Source organism: Hipposideros armiger, unplaced genomic scaffold (assembly GCF_001890085.2).
Source record: "Hipposideros armiger isolate ML-2016 unplaced genomic scaffold, ASM189008v1 scaffold_375, whole genome shotgun sequence".
Taxonomy (NCBI): domain Eukaryota; kingdom Metazoa; phylum Chordata; class Mammalia; order Chiroptera; family Hipposideridae; genus Hipposideros; species Hipposideros armiger.
The window spans coordinates 1,114,412-1,131,915 of record NW_017731725.1 but is presented as its reverse complement, the minus strand read 5'-3'; the positions used below and the strand labels follow the sequence as shown (position 1 = coordinate 1,131,915).

The 17,504-nt window shown below is 38.3% G+C and overlaps 1 protein-coding gene across 1 annotated transcript in view; it reads right to left on the bottom strand.

Moving 5' to 3' along the window:
* LOC109393324 (protein eyes shut homolog) overlaps nt 1-17,504 on the bottom strand; it is a 1,090,347-nt gene that overhangs the window by 173,054 nt on the left and 899,789 nt on the right.

The following is a 17,504-nucleotide window of genomic DNA, read 5'->3' as shown; positions in this document are numbered from 1 at the left end:
GGCCAGCCCAGGAAGAAACATTTTTGAAAAGAAAATGGCTTGACTATAATATTAGAGAATCTGCTTTTTTAGTAGCTCTAGTTTCGCTTACATCTCATAACCTATAAACACAATCTAATTACTGAGGGTACCGGAAGTATTCATTTCTCACAGGTAATATCTGTAAGATCTATGCTCTGTGACCTGGGGATCTTTAGTGTGAACTCCAGGTTCATCTTTGTTTGCTACCAGCGGACATTTTCAAAGACTTATCTCCCATCTATAGGTGGCAGTAAGTTATTACAGTTTTTGTTACTCTGCCCAGTGGAAGGAAGATTAAATCCAGTTTAGAAAAACATAATATAAAGAGAATATTATTCTACCTTTGGGCCAATATAAAGAACACTAACTCTCAGATTTTTTTCAATGGACGTTTGATTGCCTCTCCCATTTTAAAATGAAATACTTATGTATTCTCACTGGGCTCTCCTCTAGCTAGACAAGCTTATGTTCACATCAGGCTAAACAAACCTAGAACAAGCGAGTAAAGGGTTTTGTATAAATCACCAGCTCAAGAAACCCACTGTTTCTTAAGGTGATGTGTCTAAGCAAGATTAGCTCAGGCCTTAAAACTTGCTGTTATATTTATATTAGGCAATGACATTTTGCTTTTAAGTGTATGTGTCAGAACATCGAATAATTTATTCTTCCAATTCCACAATAAAAAATACTTCTTTTTAAACCACTCGCTGATTTCCAATCTCCATGTTTCAAAGAAAGAGAAAACAATCACACACTCACACACACACACACACACACACACACACACACACACACACACACAAAGGGAAGGAACTGTTGAATAGCCCTGTTTTTCTGCATTGTCTTCTGCCCTGTGGTGGTTCATATGCAAAGCATGCCTCCTTACAGATGGAACCTACCAGTCCCTGCCATTAAGAGAAACACAGCAGGACCCAGGGAGGATTTGTTGAAGCTGAAAACTGACTTTATAATTTAGCTCTGAGTCTTGAAGCAGCATAAGTCACACTATAAATCAGAACACCGGATCCGCAAATGTAAGACAAATAGAGTGAAACCTGAATTTCCCCCCTCACGCTTCTCCTCTTGTTAGTTCAATTAAAACAGCAACCAGCTCCTTTATTGCTCGTGATTTAGCAGTTAGCCAAGTGAAGTGACAATTTCAGGCTACAGTAGACCGAGCCATAGAAAAAAAGGAAAACGGCCGATAAGGTGAGGCAATTGCTGTCATATTATGCCAACAGAGACTGCCAGGTTTCTAACATGAAACTATCTTTCCATCATGGTGAATACTTTGCACTTTTGCTTAGCTTTTATCTTCGTGGACCCTTCCTATTGGAGTAAACCAGCTTATACATCTATTATCTGTTTTTGGATTCCTCTAAAAAAATGCAACTGAAGCCAGAGGTTACGTTGGCTTTTTTTTTTTTAATGGCTGAGGATATATACTTACCATATGGCTGAGGATATATACTCACCATCATCTTGCCTGTGCCAGCAGAAAGCTTTTGGGCTCCTAGCGCCTTTCTATTCACGTTTTTACTACATAAGAGCAGTATTCTTACTTTGTACAAAATAGCTTACTATCGATAAGCTTTGTTCCTCCACAAGAGTCATGGAGGCAGGGAATCTGTTGTTTTCCAATCTTTGTTACAGCTGCTGGCAGAAGAAAAGACAGTATTGTAGCAGCTGGCAGGAGAAAAGGGCAGAGGGTAAGTAGGCTCCTTGAGGTTTAAAATGCTTACGTGTTAAAATGTAGGATTTTTCTGCCCCAGCTTTCCCAATCTAATAGGTAACATTTATGCACCGTTCAAAGAAATCAAAATGCATTTCAGTTTTGATGAGCATGAAAGGCATAACCCTTTAACAACTACTCAGGTGACAAATTGTCTTCCTTCTTTCAGATGAGCCAGCTGGTAATGTAACAGATCTGCACGGCAATGCATAACAACTTGTTACACATCGAGGAAGGATCTCTATTCTTTCCAACTCTATGGCATAAATCATTTTGTTGTGGAGATGAAAGCGGCAGCTGTGTTATGGGCCTGACTGACTGGACTTCAAAAAAAAAAAACATGAAGAGCTTCATGGTTTAGCTTTTGTACTTGCCTTGGTATTTGAAAGATCTGGGAGAATAGCTGGAATCTTCTCTTTGTAACCAGAGCTAGAAAGAAGGAGTAAGTTAGAGGCAGAAGACAGAGCCTATAATGGACGATGCCCTGTGTATCATGCGAAAAGGATCCTGGGGATTTAGCACAACATCATGGAAAGAACATGTGACGTAGGATTCAAATAGACTTGGGCTAAAATCCCAGTGAAGCCACTTACTCTGTGAACTTGAATAAGCTGTTTAACTGTTCAAACCTCAGTTTCCTAATTTTGTAAAATAGGGTTTGTAATGCCTCGTTTAAAAATGTACAGCAACTGATGAGCTAAAGCATTCAGCACCATTCACAAAACACAGTAAAGCACTGAAAAAGTAGTAGTTGTGTTAAAACACACAACAACAGCAACAGCAGTAGAGTCATTTCAGTAGAATATTCCATGCGATGCAGTAGGGATGTTGGTGGAGAGCGAGGCTACATTTTGCCTGAGGTTTAAAAACACCTCCACCAGCGGTGTGACCCAGGGGAGATTGTTAACCTCTTTGTGCCTTGGTTTTGCCATTTATACAATGGAGATGGCCGTAGCATGCACCCTATATTATTATTGCCAGGGTTGAGATAATGCATGTGAAGCAATTAGGACAGTCTAAGCAATCAATGACGTTAGATATTTTTATTATTACCTCCCCACTCCCAGGAGATGATCTGGAAGGAATATAGAGGTAGCTCATGTAGTGCTCAAGGGCAATATACTTTAAAAACTCTGGTATAGCCGCATACTAGGATTTCTGTGGAGGGGAGAGAGAAAGGCAGTGACTTAATGATACTGGCAATGCTACCCCAGGGATCATAGACATTTACCTCGCTCTGAACATCTGCATCAAAAGCATGGATGTGATTCTGACACAAATGAAGGTTAAGCAAGGCTGGGGATTTTTTTTTTTTGGTTTACTTTTGATCAACTCACCATGTTTCAGTAGGTTCTTCATCTCGCTATTTAAATAAATCTGTGACTATTTTGGAAGCATGGGGAATCTATAATTAATCCCGATGGGCAGTACAGAAGCTGCCTGTTCAAATCAAAAGGAGCCTTCACATTCTTCCCTTTCAACATCCTGCACCTTACTAAAATGTCCTTGCATTTGAATGGTGCTTTGCAATTTACAGCATTTCCACGTGTGGGTTTATTTTACCCTCTTACAGCTCTGGAGAGTTGGCCCTGCCAGCACTGATATCTTCATCATTTTATGAGCAAGAAACTGAGGATTTGGGAGGTGAAGTGACTTGCTCCAAATCACATAGCTTTTAAGCAGCCGAATAAGTTAAAAACATTACTCAGCAGTATTTGATAAGGTTGGCTTTGCAGCTTAGTTTTAGGTTATATAAGACTGTACTGTTGCAAGTGCCATAGGAATTACTGCTGCATTATGACTATTTTTAAAAATTCGGCTTTCACTAATTATAATAAAAGGAGATCTTTCTAACATGGAGATGTATGTGCCTTCTATACTTATCTTTTGTATTTATATCTGCTATTTGGGGCTATTTCAGTTTGACATTTCTCTGCTTTTCCAAAGAACACTCTCTGAAAAACACTCACAGAAATATCAGAAGAATATTATGGATGCAAAGATTAGAAGAAAGCTTTAGTTTAAAGCACAGATGGGGTAGCTTACACCATAATATTTTCAAGGGCAAATACAATTCTTTACTTCTGTAGTCTTGCTTATGGCTTATTTGTCTATATCTGAGAAACAATAAAAGAATCACATGGGGATTTGCAAATGTGTCTAATGGGGAAAAATGCAGGGGTGTGAGTGGAAGCATTTTTATTTTCTTATTCTAAAAAGTGAAGTAAAAAAATAAAAGCACTTATGGAACTGAGATTGGAGCAGAAAAAGCAGGTGTGGGGAGATGGATAACCTTTGATGTCAAGTTGATTTTTTTATATCTGTGTGGTCCAATTTCAGTTTGAATATTAGCTATGAGATCTTCAGTCCCCTCTTCTACAAGACTAGAAAGGTGATGGCAGAATATTTCAGAGGTTTCTCAAAAGTATAATAAAAATCTCTTCTGCCAGATGACCCCTGATAAACTTCAGTCTTCCTTTCAGTAAAGAAAAAACTCCCCAAGATGAGCTCAGAAAGGATGATGTTCACCACCATTAAGTTTCCAGTCAGCCATGGTAGGCAGTTGAGAAATTTCATTGAATTTTTTCCTGACTTGGCAGTTTCAGATGTTTTAGTCAGTAATGCAGATGGAACAGGAGAAGCACTTGGTAGGAGTATATGATAAATAGGTCTATGTTACATTAAATATGCTTTTGGTTGTAGATAATAATATGTAATATTTACCTAATGGTGCAATATATCAAAATTGAGCTTTTGTGAAGGTGTATATCATGAAGTTCATGTATTCCACTTCTATTTATGTTGTGCTTATAATCACGGCTTCACACTTATATATTTTTCAGTAGAACATCAATACATACAGTTCTTGATCCCAGCACTTACACATTATATTGTGGTATCCTCCTTATAGTTTGTTATTTCACTCTATCATTGTTGTACGTTAAAAAATCTATTTCTGGGCATATGGAGGGTAATTGAGATAAATCTTTTAATATCATGGTCAGATGAATTAAAAATCCAGAGAATGCTAGGATGAGGCAAATCGCATTGACAGACAAATCATCCTCAAATGGGAACAGGCAGAGGAGATTACTTGGTTGTTTTGGAATGTAGTTCTCCAGGGTTGGGCTTAACTTTCTATTGTCTGGTCTATTTTACAACTTTATAGAGGCAGAGGTTAACTTGTAGACTTTTGTAAAATAGAGATGAGAATAATTTCTTTCCATTCCTAAATGTTACAGTTTATTGCCCTGTTGGACATTACCAGTTTTATATCTAATCCAATCTTATCTTAATATTGATTCTAAAATATTCTTTAAATTAGTTTTGATGTCTACTGATTCCCTCATTAATTACTGAGTTAAATATAACCTTGACATGCATTCCTATCTATTTGCATGAGAGTCATAAGTTCACTGGTATAAATTATACTTTATCAGACTTGCTTGTCTACTTTGCTTTCCCTCAATTATTTTTATATAAAGAAAGTAGATTAAAATAAAGGCCAAGTGAGGAAACAGTCACAATGGAGAAGGAAGAAAGGCCATGTCAACCATCTTGCCTCAGGATTGAGGAGAGAGGCACTGCTCTCCATCAGCAAATGTGCTCCATCCTCCCACAGACTTCTGTCCTGGGGACCATGCCTGGCCAGCCTCGTGGGTGGGAGGCCAGTATAGTGCACAGGGAATCATGCTCAAAGAGCCTGCACTAGAAGGTTAATGCTCTGATGCTGCTGCATATATTAACTTTGATTTTGGCATTTGAAAGGTAAAGTGAGACAATGGCACATGTACTAGGGACTTAGCGTCCTGAAGTTCTGTCCCTTGTGCATGTCTCCAAGAGAAGTTCTCGGTCACCTGCTTTTCTACCCCCACCCAGTTACCACTGCCACCTCCACCCCTGGTAGGGGCGTAGGTATGGCACAGGGAAAATCAGGCTTAGGAACATAACACAGCCTTTGTGGTACATGTAGGGCCGGGTCCTAGGTGCCCATGCAGATTTGCACCCACCGTGTGAGTATCTTCTTGTCTGAGGAAGTGTGGCGTTAAATAGCAAATAACCCAATAACATTGAGAGAGAGAGAGGCTACTAAAGAAAGTAAAAAAACGTTTTTCCCCTACTTTTTGAACTAGGGACTGCATTTTCATCTTGAACTGGGCCCCACAAATTACTTGTATGTAGCTAGCCCTGTGGGGCGGAGAAGAGTTCTCAAAGACACACTGGTTGGTGTCCAATCTCCACATACATGGGGTGACCGCTGCCAACATACATACTGAGCCATAAAGGTGTGATAGATGGGGCTTTCCATTTATTGTTGATCCTCTAATTTTTGTTTCGCTTCAGGTCTTTGTTTTATTTTTATCACATTGATATGTGTTCAGAGAACAAAATAAATCCCTTTAATACTACAGGAGATTATTTAAGGATCCCATAACAAGTACAGAGAATATACAGAATCATAAATATTATTAAATATTCACTCTATATCAGTTAATACAGAAATTCATTAGAATATTCTTTTTGCCCAGAACTTACACACTAGAAATGAAATAAAAACAACCCTCATGCTCACACTTAAACCCAAACTCATAAAAACCAGGTTAGAAATACCTTAAATTTGTTTTTCTAAGGTTTTTCAATAATATTTCCATGCTATGTATTTCATATTATGAAGTTGTTCTTTGGCAAGGAAACATTCATCTTCAGGTCAGTTCAATAAGCATATGTGAAGAGCACCTACTATTAGGTCATCGGGAAAGTCATGATGCATTTTGTATTGAAAAACATAGAAAAATATGTCATGACTTTCCTGACAACCCAATATATACTAGTCATTTTGCAAGGTATAAAAGTAATACAATAAATAAGTCATAAACCCTATACTCAAGAAGTTTCAACCCTGTATTTAAGAAAATATTTCTCAGTATATTTAAATCAGGATGCATTTATTTTCCCCTTACTACTTAAATTAGGTGATATATCTCCAGACTACAAACAATAGCATTGGAAGGACCTCTGGATTCTTAGATATTGAGAATTAGAATGGCCTGGGTGGTCTTCAGTTGAATGAGAAAAGAAACTCAGGAAGTATATGTGCCCACATCCCATAAAGGAGCAGATATGAGATGAGCCTGAGTGTTTACCACTGTCCTGGCTCACGGGGAGTCCCCAGTGGTCCTGAGTCCCACCTGATTTGGAGAGCAAGTATCCATTCATATTTACATCCCTGTGGAAGAGGTACAGTGGTTTGCTCTCCATTCAAGGGGAATTTCAAGTATCCAGGACTCCCAAATGTGACAATGGATGGTCCACATTCAAAGTCACCTAGGCACTGAGTCCCCTTTACGCTGTCTTGGTCAAAAGTTCTTCTTTCCAGTTCAGTGGATCCCTGTTATACTGACTCCTTTCCTCTCCACCATTTGTTCCCCAGCCCAGTCCTCCGTCCTTCTTGGGAACAGAAAATATCACTCTGCAATCATGGGTATAAATATTTATGGCTCATACTTAGGACTAGAACAGTTTTGAGAATTTCATTTCTGTTTCTTTGTAGATAGGTAGATTGGGAAAAGAAATTAAAAAAGAAGAAGAAGAAGAAGAAGAAGAAGAAAGCCCTGGAGCATTTATGAGAGAGCAAAGGGGAATGAAATTTGTCAGGTGGTTATTAAGGTATAACCTTACCATGTAATTCTAATGTCCAGATAATTTCTTACCTCAACACTAAACTCCAATATTTTCTGTCAGCTTTATTGAATTTAAACTATATTTGCCATAAGTCCTATGACTCTGGGACTGAAAAGAGAAAACTGGATATCTGAAAGCCTATGCAAATTGTCAGGTGTGGCGAAAGGATTGCTGGTATTGAAGCATACTAAATTCAATGTATTTTCCCAATTGTTGTTGTACAATCTTCTACTTTGGAAGTCTTTTAAAAGTAGACAAATCCCACTCATTGGATCTTGTTTGTATCATGTGGTGCAGCATTTTTTTTTCATTGCTTCTGAGAAAGAGTGTTCTGTGTGATGTTAATAAGTATTCCTGGAAATTTTTAAATTAAAAAAAAATTTTTTTTTGGTGAAACAAGTTTCACAGCTTTCATTAACTAGAATTGAATAGTTTATTTTCTATAAGACTTCTTTAATGTGTTGAAATACATTGTGAAAAACTCCACAAGGGGAATAGGGCATGTGACATTTTATGAGTTTGTCTTAGAGAATTTGCCCCTTGCCACCTTTTTCTCCTGAAGAATAGTTATTAGTATATCTTGAAAAATTGTTTTGGAAATTCCAGTCTAATTGAATCCTCTCTTTACACAAAAGACAAAAGCAAAGTCCAGAAATGGTTAGTGGAATACTTGAGAGTAAGGGCCTGTTAGACTGGTCTACAGTGATGAGCTGTAATTTTTTTTTTTTTTTTTTTTTTTGAGCCATCCTGACACCTGTTGGCAGCTCAGCGGCAGCTCAGCTCGGGCCGGGTATCGAACTGCTATAATTTTCATATACAGCCTAGTTCTTACGTGTAATTCCCAAGTCAGAGGACTGCTGAAAATAGCAACCACATCACCTAGTTAGGACAACTAACTTTTTTTTCTTCTTTTCTTTTTTTTTTTTGATGATGGAGTAGTTGATTTATATTGCAAAGCTCAGGGCAGAGAGCACCAACTTCAAGTCCAGAAGACGATTTATCCTGTCTCAATTATCAGTGTTGACTTGAACAAATCACTTAACTCACTAATTTTCCCATTTGTGAAACAGAAATCTACATTGAAGTTCCAGAGATCTTTGAAGTATTAACATCATTTTAAGATAACATGACATCAGAACAACACCACTGTATCATTCTCCAAAGCAAAGGCAGCACTTGGTAATTGTTAGGTCAATGGCAATCAGCAGTGTTGATATCTGGACAGTACTTGCTTGAAGCCATGGCTGCATTTTAATGTCAATCAACAATAACTAACTTAGTTTTCCAGCATTTTCCCACTAGTCTTTATACTCTCAGGTCTTTAGCAAGCTTTGACTTTTGGCTCCAAATCACTGCAGGTTTAGGTAGGCAGGTGGAAACAATTTTTAGTTCATTTTCCTAGAACAAAAGGTTAAGCAAGTTTCCTAAAGTACATAATATGCCAGAAATGGGTCAGGAACAAAATGTAAAGCTTGGGAACTTTGTCTACTGCTGAACCAAAAGGATTGGTTTGTTTCCTTCCTCAATTAATTATTTAAACTCCTTGTTTTAAGCATTTTGCAAACCTAAGCCAAGGTATTCTGGATATCTCACATTTTATTCCAGCTTTCACTTGGCTGTTTTCATTTTGTTTCTCAAGCTTTTCACACAATTTTAACAGTGGCATGTATAATTATATGTAAAAATCACAGTGATTAACAGAATTTACCAAATCATTTTTTTTGGTTGTATGAGTGCAATCTGTAAGTGGTAAACCATGTAAATTAAAAAAATAAATAAATAAATGCTTCCCTGTCCAAAACAAATAGGTTTTAGCACATAATTCCCTACTAAAAATACCCATTAATACATAGTTTTTGAAGGGAAGAAAAACAGCCAAGAAAAACAGGCTACCAGCTTGTATTTTACTTGCTTGTTCTTTGAAGTAGGGAAAGAGAAAACTTAGTATTCTATAAGAAAAGGTGAGGAAAGATAGTTTTCAGATGGGATTTAAGTCAGAGAGGTCTCTTATGCCCAGGAAGATCAATCAGGGCAAATGAGTTCTCCATGCATTATTACCTAAGGGTAGAGAAAATTGAAGATGAGATTTCTTTCCCCCTACTTGTTTGACCTTGCTGCATAAATATGATGTAAAAAATATGTGTGGAATTTGATAGTGGTCCTTTCCATTAGTCAGACCTTGAAACATTTAACTCTTTGAGGCTTCAAATTTGGAGTAAATGACACAAATTCTTCCATGTTTACTCTTATTTGTTCTCATTTAAACATAATTGCGTTTGCAATCACGACTTCGATGCAACTCTGATTTGCGGGGAACCTAAATGCCTTCTTCTCTGTAAAAGCAAATGCCCAACCCTTGTTGCTGCACTCAAGGATGGCAGTAATAAAAGTGGTTAGAAAATCAATTTAAACTGCGTTTGTACTTTACCAAGAACTCCGTGACACATTGGTAAGAGTTATGCTTTCCAAATATGTGATCTACTTTTACAAGCAACTAAACACCCTGCAGCTTCAGTCATACTCTCCAAGCAAGAATGAATGACTCCACATCAATCCATTTCCACAATACCTGGTGGCACTTATAGAATGGGGGAAAGAAATGAGATAAGAAAGATAAACAACAGTCTGTGAATTCCAGGCTGTTCTAACCTAAGACTGTACTTTATATTTATACATGAAAACACACATTTTATTTAGTATTCCTTAATGTTTTACAAATCTAAGATTATCATAAGCAAAAGGGTATGGAGAAAAAGATTTCCTGTCTTATCACTGTAAACCTCACATTCATCACATTGCTTAATGCAAAAGGGATGCGCTGCAAATGTTTGTGGTATGAGAGAAGGGATAAATGGATGGTCTCAAAGACACACAAATCCCGCTTTTAATCAAACAGACTTGGATTAAAATAATTTCTAAACATGGAGATTCAGAAGAAAACAGAAAAAGTTACCAAAATATTGTGTTGTGATTCATTCATTTCATTTTGTCTAAGTAATAAGGAGCTAAAACATGCCTGTGTTTTTTCCTTTTTTCCCCCCAATAATAGTATTGGTATATTTGCTTTTCATATCACGGGAGACTTAAGTGGGTGTATTTTTCAAGGTACTCTTTTGCTTACAATTACCTCCAGCTTGTTAAACATTCAGAAAGCAGAGGGGTAGCAATGAAGCTGCTAGACTCCCATCTCTTGGTAATGGAGCAGGTGGGTGGTGGTCAGAAAAAACTCAAAACTTAGAAATAAAACAAAAGGATTATTGCATGTTCCTTTAATATCATACTAGAGTGTTTTCCAATGGGCCTGTTCAAGGATTATGTAATTCTCTAGAAGAATGGACTTTCATTTGGCTCACTATTTACTATTGATGAGGCCCAGTCTCTGTCAAGTTACACGGTAACTTGCAGATTTTTGTCTGATGGAGATGCAAAGGAGTACATATGGGTAGAAAAAAAACACCATAAAAATTACATTGTATTCCTTTGTGGAATACTAACCAGTTTTGTCTCTAACCTAACGATCTCATTTCAACATTCATTCAGTGCCTTTATATGCTCTTTCTCTTCAATTTTCTTTGAACTAGCTTTATCGTCATGCTGGCTCCTTCATTAATGAGGCAAATAAATCTTTGGCATGCGTTCATTATATACTTGTATGAAAGTCAGGTTTATACTTTGTTAAAAATTTACCTATGACACTTGGCTTGCGTTATCTTGCCAGGACCCTAAGAGGAGAGGTGAGATTTTGTGGGACCCAAAGCTTATATAATTTTGGGTCCCTTAATAACCAAAATGATTCAAAAGTACATGTACAAAATTGTGTATCAAAGTGACTTTACTTAGAATGAAAAAAGAAATCCCAATGAATTACAAGGAAACTTGGAGATTTGGTGTCATTGTCTGAAATCTCTTTAGGCTTTTCACAGGAAATGCTTACATGGAAATGCTTCCTAAGTGCAACCTGGTTTCCCCTCCAAAAGAGAATTTTTAACAACCCACTGCAATGTCTGGCAAGTTCCAGGTCTCAGAACAACATTTGCAAGGGTGGGGGCATTTTAAGCTTCGTTAGCTTCAGAGTAAACCAGCTCTGCTACTGGGTGAGGGGACACCAGCAGGTAAGGAGTTGTGAAGGAAATGGCTGGAGAAAGAAACCAGAGGATGTTTCCCCCCTCCTGGATGGCCCCTAATGTGGGGCTTGGTGAGGACTCACGCATGCATGTGTCAAGAGATCCAGCACTGAGCTTGCACTGCAGGGAGGGCATGAAGAACCATAATGAGACCGGTTAATAAGACAACCTTTGAATCTTTTTCAGTCAAATCACTCTTGCTCAAAGTGCCCCAAAGCTGGAGAGACTAAAAACAGAAGAGGGACAGAGAGGCATCAGGATATATCACATTCCTTCCCACTCAGGTTCTTCAATGGAACTTCTATCCAACCAAGTAGGGGACTGGTGACTACGAAACTGGGTATGAGAGAGAAGTTTTAAATTGGAGCAGGCTTGAACCAGATGCTTTTAACATGTGAACGCAAAGAGAAGGCTCTGGAACCTGCATGATATTCCATTAAGGGAAAGTAAAGAGAGATCCTACAGAGTATGTTTGACACCAGTGAAAGAAGAAAAAAATAAAACTTTTTTATATTTGCACTCCATAAAGCTTGGAATGGAATACATAGATAAAGGCCTTACATGCTCAATTAATTAACATGATGAGAGAAATGGACAAAACCACATACGTTTCTTTTATACTTGAAATCTGGTTGGATATTTTCCCTTTCCCCCTTGGTTTTCACAATAGGGGCTGCCGACAATTAAGATGTTTGGATGTTCAGTGGCAAAGTTTTACAGCTGAGAATAATCTAACCAAATACAAATTTGTTCTCTAGTACAAGAGATGCTCAAATTCCAAGTACACATTCAAGGATGTTGACTGCAGACAGAAAGCACAGCAACTACAAAGAAAGGTTAAATATTTGAAGATGTTATTAGTCTAAATGTGGTAGTGAGAAATTGATCTGAAACAGGCTCTTTTTCCCCCTGGGTATTTAGAAGACTAGGGTAGACTGCTGAGCTAGATTAGGGGTAATCTGGTTTAGATACAGAGAAATAACTGAAAGATCTCAGCAGGTGATGCCTAACTACATGCCCCTGTGAAATGACAATGAAGACAAGCGAACATTTTGTAGGGGGTTGCCACTTATTACAGAACCCTAATTCTTTGTACCCTATTGCAATTTCAAATTCTATTTATGGCTCCTCCTTCTTTTTGAAGTGCTAAATGATTTGAAAACTAAATTCCTCAGAAATCATGAAAAGTAACTTTTTTTTCACCAGTGTCAAAAAAGGTATCTATAAAACTAGATAAAAGGGAAAAATGGATTGAAAGAAAAGGATGAAGGAAAACAATTTTTAATTCTATCCACACCAGATACTGAGAATAATGAAAGCTCCCTAATGTTAAGATACTTTTTTTTTTTTTGAGATTTCTTGTTATAGCTAATTTTATGTGACAACTTGACTAGGCCACAGGATGGTTAAACATTATTTCTGGGTATATCTGTAAGTATTTGAACTGGTAGACTGAGCGAAGCCGGTGGGCCTTCCCAATGTGGGTGGGTGGGCATCATCCAATCCCCTAAGTGTCTGAATAGAACAAAAAGTGGAACAAGGTTGAATTTGTTCTCTACCTGACTGTGGAGCTGGGACGTTAGTCGTCTCTTGCTGTTAATGCTCCTGGTTCTCAGGCCTTCAGATTCACACTGGAATCTACACCACTGGTTTTCCTGGGTCTCTAGTTTTCAGATGGCATATCGTGGCACTTCTTATTCTCCATAACTGTGTGAGCCAATACCTTATAATCACTATACTTATATATTTCTATAATATATCCATCTAGCTAGCTAGCTAGCTACATTGCCTAATATGGACAAATTAAATGGAGTTGGAATTTCTTGGTCAATTGATCAAATAAAAGTATTTTATCCACTTGTTGCCTCAGTGCAATAGTCTACAAACTGTGGTCCTTGGGCCAAATCCTGCCAGTCACCTATTTTTGTAAATAAAGTTTTATTGGAACACAGCCATGTCCATTCATTTACGTATCTTCAATGGTTGCTTTGGCGTAACAATAGCAAAGTTGACTAGATGAGATACAAAGTCTAAAATATTCACTATCTGGTCCTTTACAAAAAACAGTTGGCTGACCCCTGCCCCAGCACATGGAGGGTAGCACTGGTTAGTGATGGATAAAAGCTCTGAGGACAATTAGAGGCACAGGAAGCACATTCACGTATGGGATTGCTGACTTTCAATGCATGATAAAATACATTCATACACACTTAGCTCCTGATAAAATTAAGACTAAGCCTAAAATTCATGTCTCAATAATTATTTACCATAATGTCAGTGGCATAAGTTTTTAGAGCCATGGTTGTATAGGGTATATTCCCAAACCTGATGCCCCCTTTTAATTATTGTTTAACCTATTTTAAAACATCTGGCACGGAAAGGAGAAAGTGATTTAAATATTATCTGTTTAATTTGCTAACCTTCCTATGCCCTTTTGGAAACAGCTTGTTCAAAGTCCACAGAGATTTGCATGCTCAGAATAACCCTTCTGTATCACTTTTCTAAACTGAATTTCACTACATGCAATTTGGATTTCTCTGAAATAAGCAACCACAGGGGTTTGAAAATTCTAGCACAGATTTATAACGAAATGAAAAAAGCTTGGATGCTGTCCAGAAACATGTGATGGCACTCAAAGCAGAATGACATTTGCTCAGCAAAACCGCTGAAGTAATACTTCCCCTTAATACTTTTCAACATGAAATTTGTCTTTTTGTAAGCAGATTACTTTCTTACCTTCATAGACAATGTAGGGACAGCACAGTGAGTTATAGCAACCGAGCTACTAAAATTAGTAATGATTTTGTTTATAAATAGCTATGTAACTGTATTTTATTTTGTGAACCCTAAAGTGTAGCTCTGTGGTACTGAGCCTGTGTTCATTTACCATCTTACTCTTGTTTAGGACATGCTTCTCTAAGGGTTATCTCTTAAACCACTATTATTCTTCACATGTGGGGGAGCGTGGCATGCATTTCCCAGAGATATGGATTAGAATGCTCAAGTGTGTGTGTGTGTGTGTGTGTGTGTGTGTGTAGGCTGAAAAATTTCTGCCTCTCTTAAGGTTGTTGTATTCCTCATTTGGAGGCATTCCTCAACTTTTAGATGAGAGTCTGTGGACTAGAACAATAAAACTGTTACAAGAAATTATTATTGGCATTTTCACGTAGAAATCGCACACATGCTATAGTATTGAAACATTAGTGCCTCTATACCTTGAGACAGAAAATCAGAGAAGTAAAAGAGCTTTCTTCTTGTCTTTGTAATAATGACTCTTTTATTTTGAACACAGATCGCCTATTACTTTTTGGACCTAAAAAAAATTCCATCAGGTCACTTTGTCCATATCCTTTGCATCCAGAAAGATATTAATATATCTTATTTGAATTGCTCTGCTATTTTGAAAGCTGTCTTGCCTCCAATCTCCCCTTTGGGGAAAATAGGAGAAAACAGGAGGGGAATTTAGAAGTTTGCTTGGCTTGGCTCAGGAGTGAGATCAAGTCAGATGGCATAAACAGACCCAAAGGTTGAGAAGGGTTGGAAGAGTTTGGAGGATTTGGAAAGATCTATTTTATGATGTGGCAGCATAGAGAGGAAAGGAACTTTAGGCTTTGGTCAACAATATAGATGGCAAGTGAGTTGCCAAATGCATTAAGTCAGTTTGATCCATCTGTCAAAGTCAGGATGAGGCTCAGCAGCACAGTTTCCAAGGTTCCTTGGTTGCAAATTTACACAATTAGTGTAGTCCAAGTGTAGGTATGTCTGCTGGGTATAGGGTGATGGTCATGGTTGTGGTTTTTTGTGACCTATTTTTCTGGCTTTTGTTCTTTTTGAACAACTTCTTTGGTTTGAAGGTACTCATGTCCTCACTGGGAGTTCTCCTTCAGTCTGTATCTCTTTCTCCTTTTGTTACTTGCACAGACTGCTGGAGACTCTATGTATGGTCGGCATTGGTTTTTCACACAGAACAGCAAAGTGACAGGCAGCATTCTTATTCTGATGATCTTTCCTGTGGTCCTATAGATATCTGTGCTCTTGCATTAAACTTTTGACCTCCTAAGGGCTGTGATTATGATCCCTCTGGAACATTCATTCTTATTGTTGTTGTACTGGACCACTCCAATGTATTCTGGTTTTGGCGTGCGCGGGGATGTGTTGGAATGGAAATCAGAGTTGCCCTGGACAAGTGTGCCCTGGGTGCAATAACGCAAGGGTCATTTATGGGAGTTAAGAACTGGCAATAAAGATAGAAATCATGGTGTTCATAGGATGTGAAGAAGTGTTTTATTTGTTGGGTATACAGCTGGCAAGTGGCCACTCTCAGCTCATTGCTGCTTGTTGGCTGGAGGCCACCCTCAGTGGCTTGTCACAAGGACCTTCCCACAATTGCTACATGGTTTATCAAAGTCAGCAAGCACAAGTCTCCTTCCAAGATGCAGCTCACAATCCTATGTAACCTAATCATGGAAATTAGTGACATCTCATCACCCTATTCTATTGGTTATTCTGTTGGCTAAAAGTAAATCACCAGTCCCATCCACACTAAAGATAGAGGGGATCATGCAAAGGCTTGAACACCAGAAGAGGGGATGATGGGGGCTATGATAGAGTCTGTTGACCACAGATATGAAGGGAAAAAACACAATTCTTGTCACTTCTATATCTCCATCAATGGTAAAGCCTCACTCACAACATTTATTTAAGTTAAATGACACAAATATTTCAGACACTAGAAAATCAGTAGGAGAAACTTTTTTCCTGTTTCTATTTCACTGAAATTAGGCAAAAACGCAAGTTTTTCTGCAGGGTTCTGAAGACTGCCCTGCTGGATCATTTCTGCATTGTTATTTATTTTTAAAAAAATAATTGTTATTAATGGGTTCATTATAAAACAGAATACTTAATAAGTAAAGCCTTGATTTGGTTTCCTTCAGAAAAGTGACCATGGCCAAAGTGATTTTCACATTAGCCTCAAATGCACTCTCTTTTAAAGCCCTTTAAAACATTTTTTATTTTATATATATATTTTTAAGATTTTTATTGGGGAATTGGGGGGATGGGAACAGTGCTGGGGAATTGGGGGAAGGGGAACAGACAAGTTGCTGTCGTTTTGTTCTTCAGTCTAGTTGTGGAGGACGTTGCTTCACTGGCCCAAGTTGGCACCATCATTGCGCTCTTCCCAGGTGAGGCAGATCAGTCGCCGGCTTCTGGACGGCCGCTCACTGCGGCTGCTGGCCGCTCACGTTGGCTGCTGGCCGCTCACATTGGCTGCTGGCTACATACGGTAGCCCATGGCAACCCACTGCCGCAGGGGCTGCAGCCTATGCCTTCGCTGGCGACTCAGGGCAGCCCAGCTCCAGGTTGAGCTGTTGTTCAGCATCTTAGCTGTGAAGGGCAGTGTCACTGGCCCTCATATGTGGGATCCGAACCGGGGACCTCTGGCATCCCAAGCCAGTTCTTAACCATTGCGCCACTCGGCCGGTCCCAAACCCCTTTAAAACTTTATCTGTCATACTTTCCCCATGTGAAATAGGTCTATATTGCTGTTGTTCTTTTACAAATGTGTAAATCAAGTCACTCACTCAGATATAGTTAATGAGAAGAAAGGTTTTAGATACCCTAAGAGCTGAGCTCTTTTTCCAACCATGCTTTTTCTTCAAATTTATTACGGTCAGTTCGTGATTGTCTAATTAATACATCACCTTGAATTTATCATACCAGTCCATTGCTTTTCTTTGCCATTTGGTGTTTTCTCTCTCTCCCTCTCTTCCTCTCTCTATTTATTATTTTCCATTCCAGTGATTTCTTTCAGAGACCATCTCTGCCTACCATTTCCCATCCTACTTTTTGACAGAATTTTTCTCTTTCCCATATGATGTATATAAGGTGTTTACTTTTATGGAGTCATTGACAATTTGATAAGTTTTCCCTTAGTGTCACTGAAG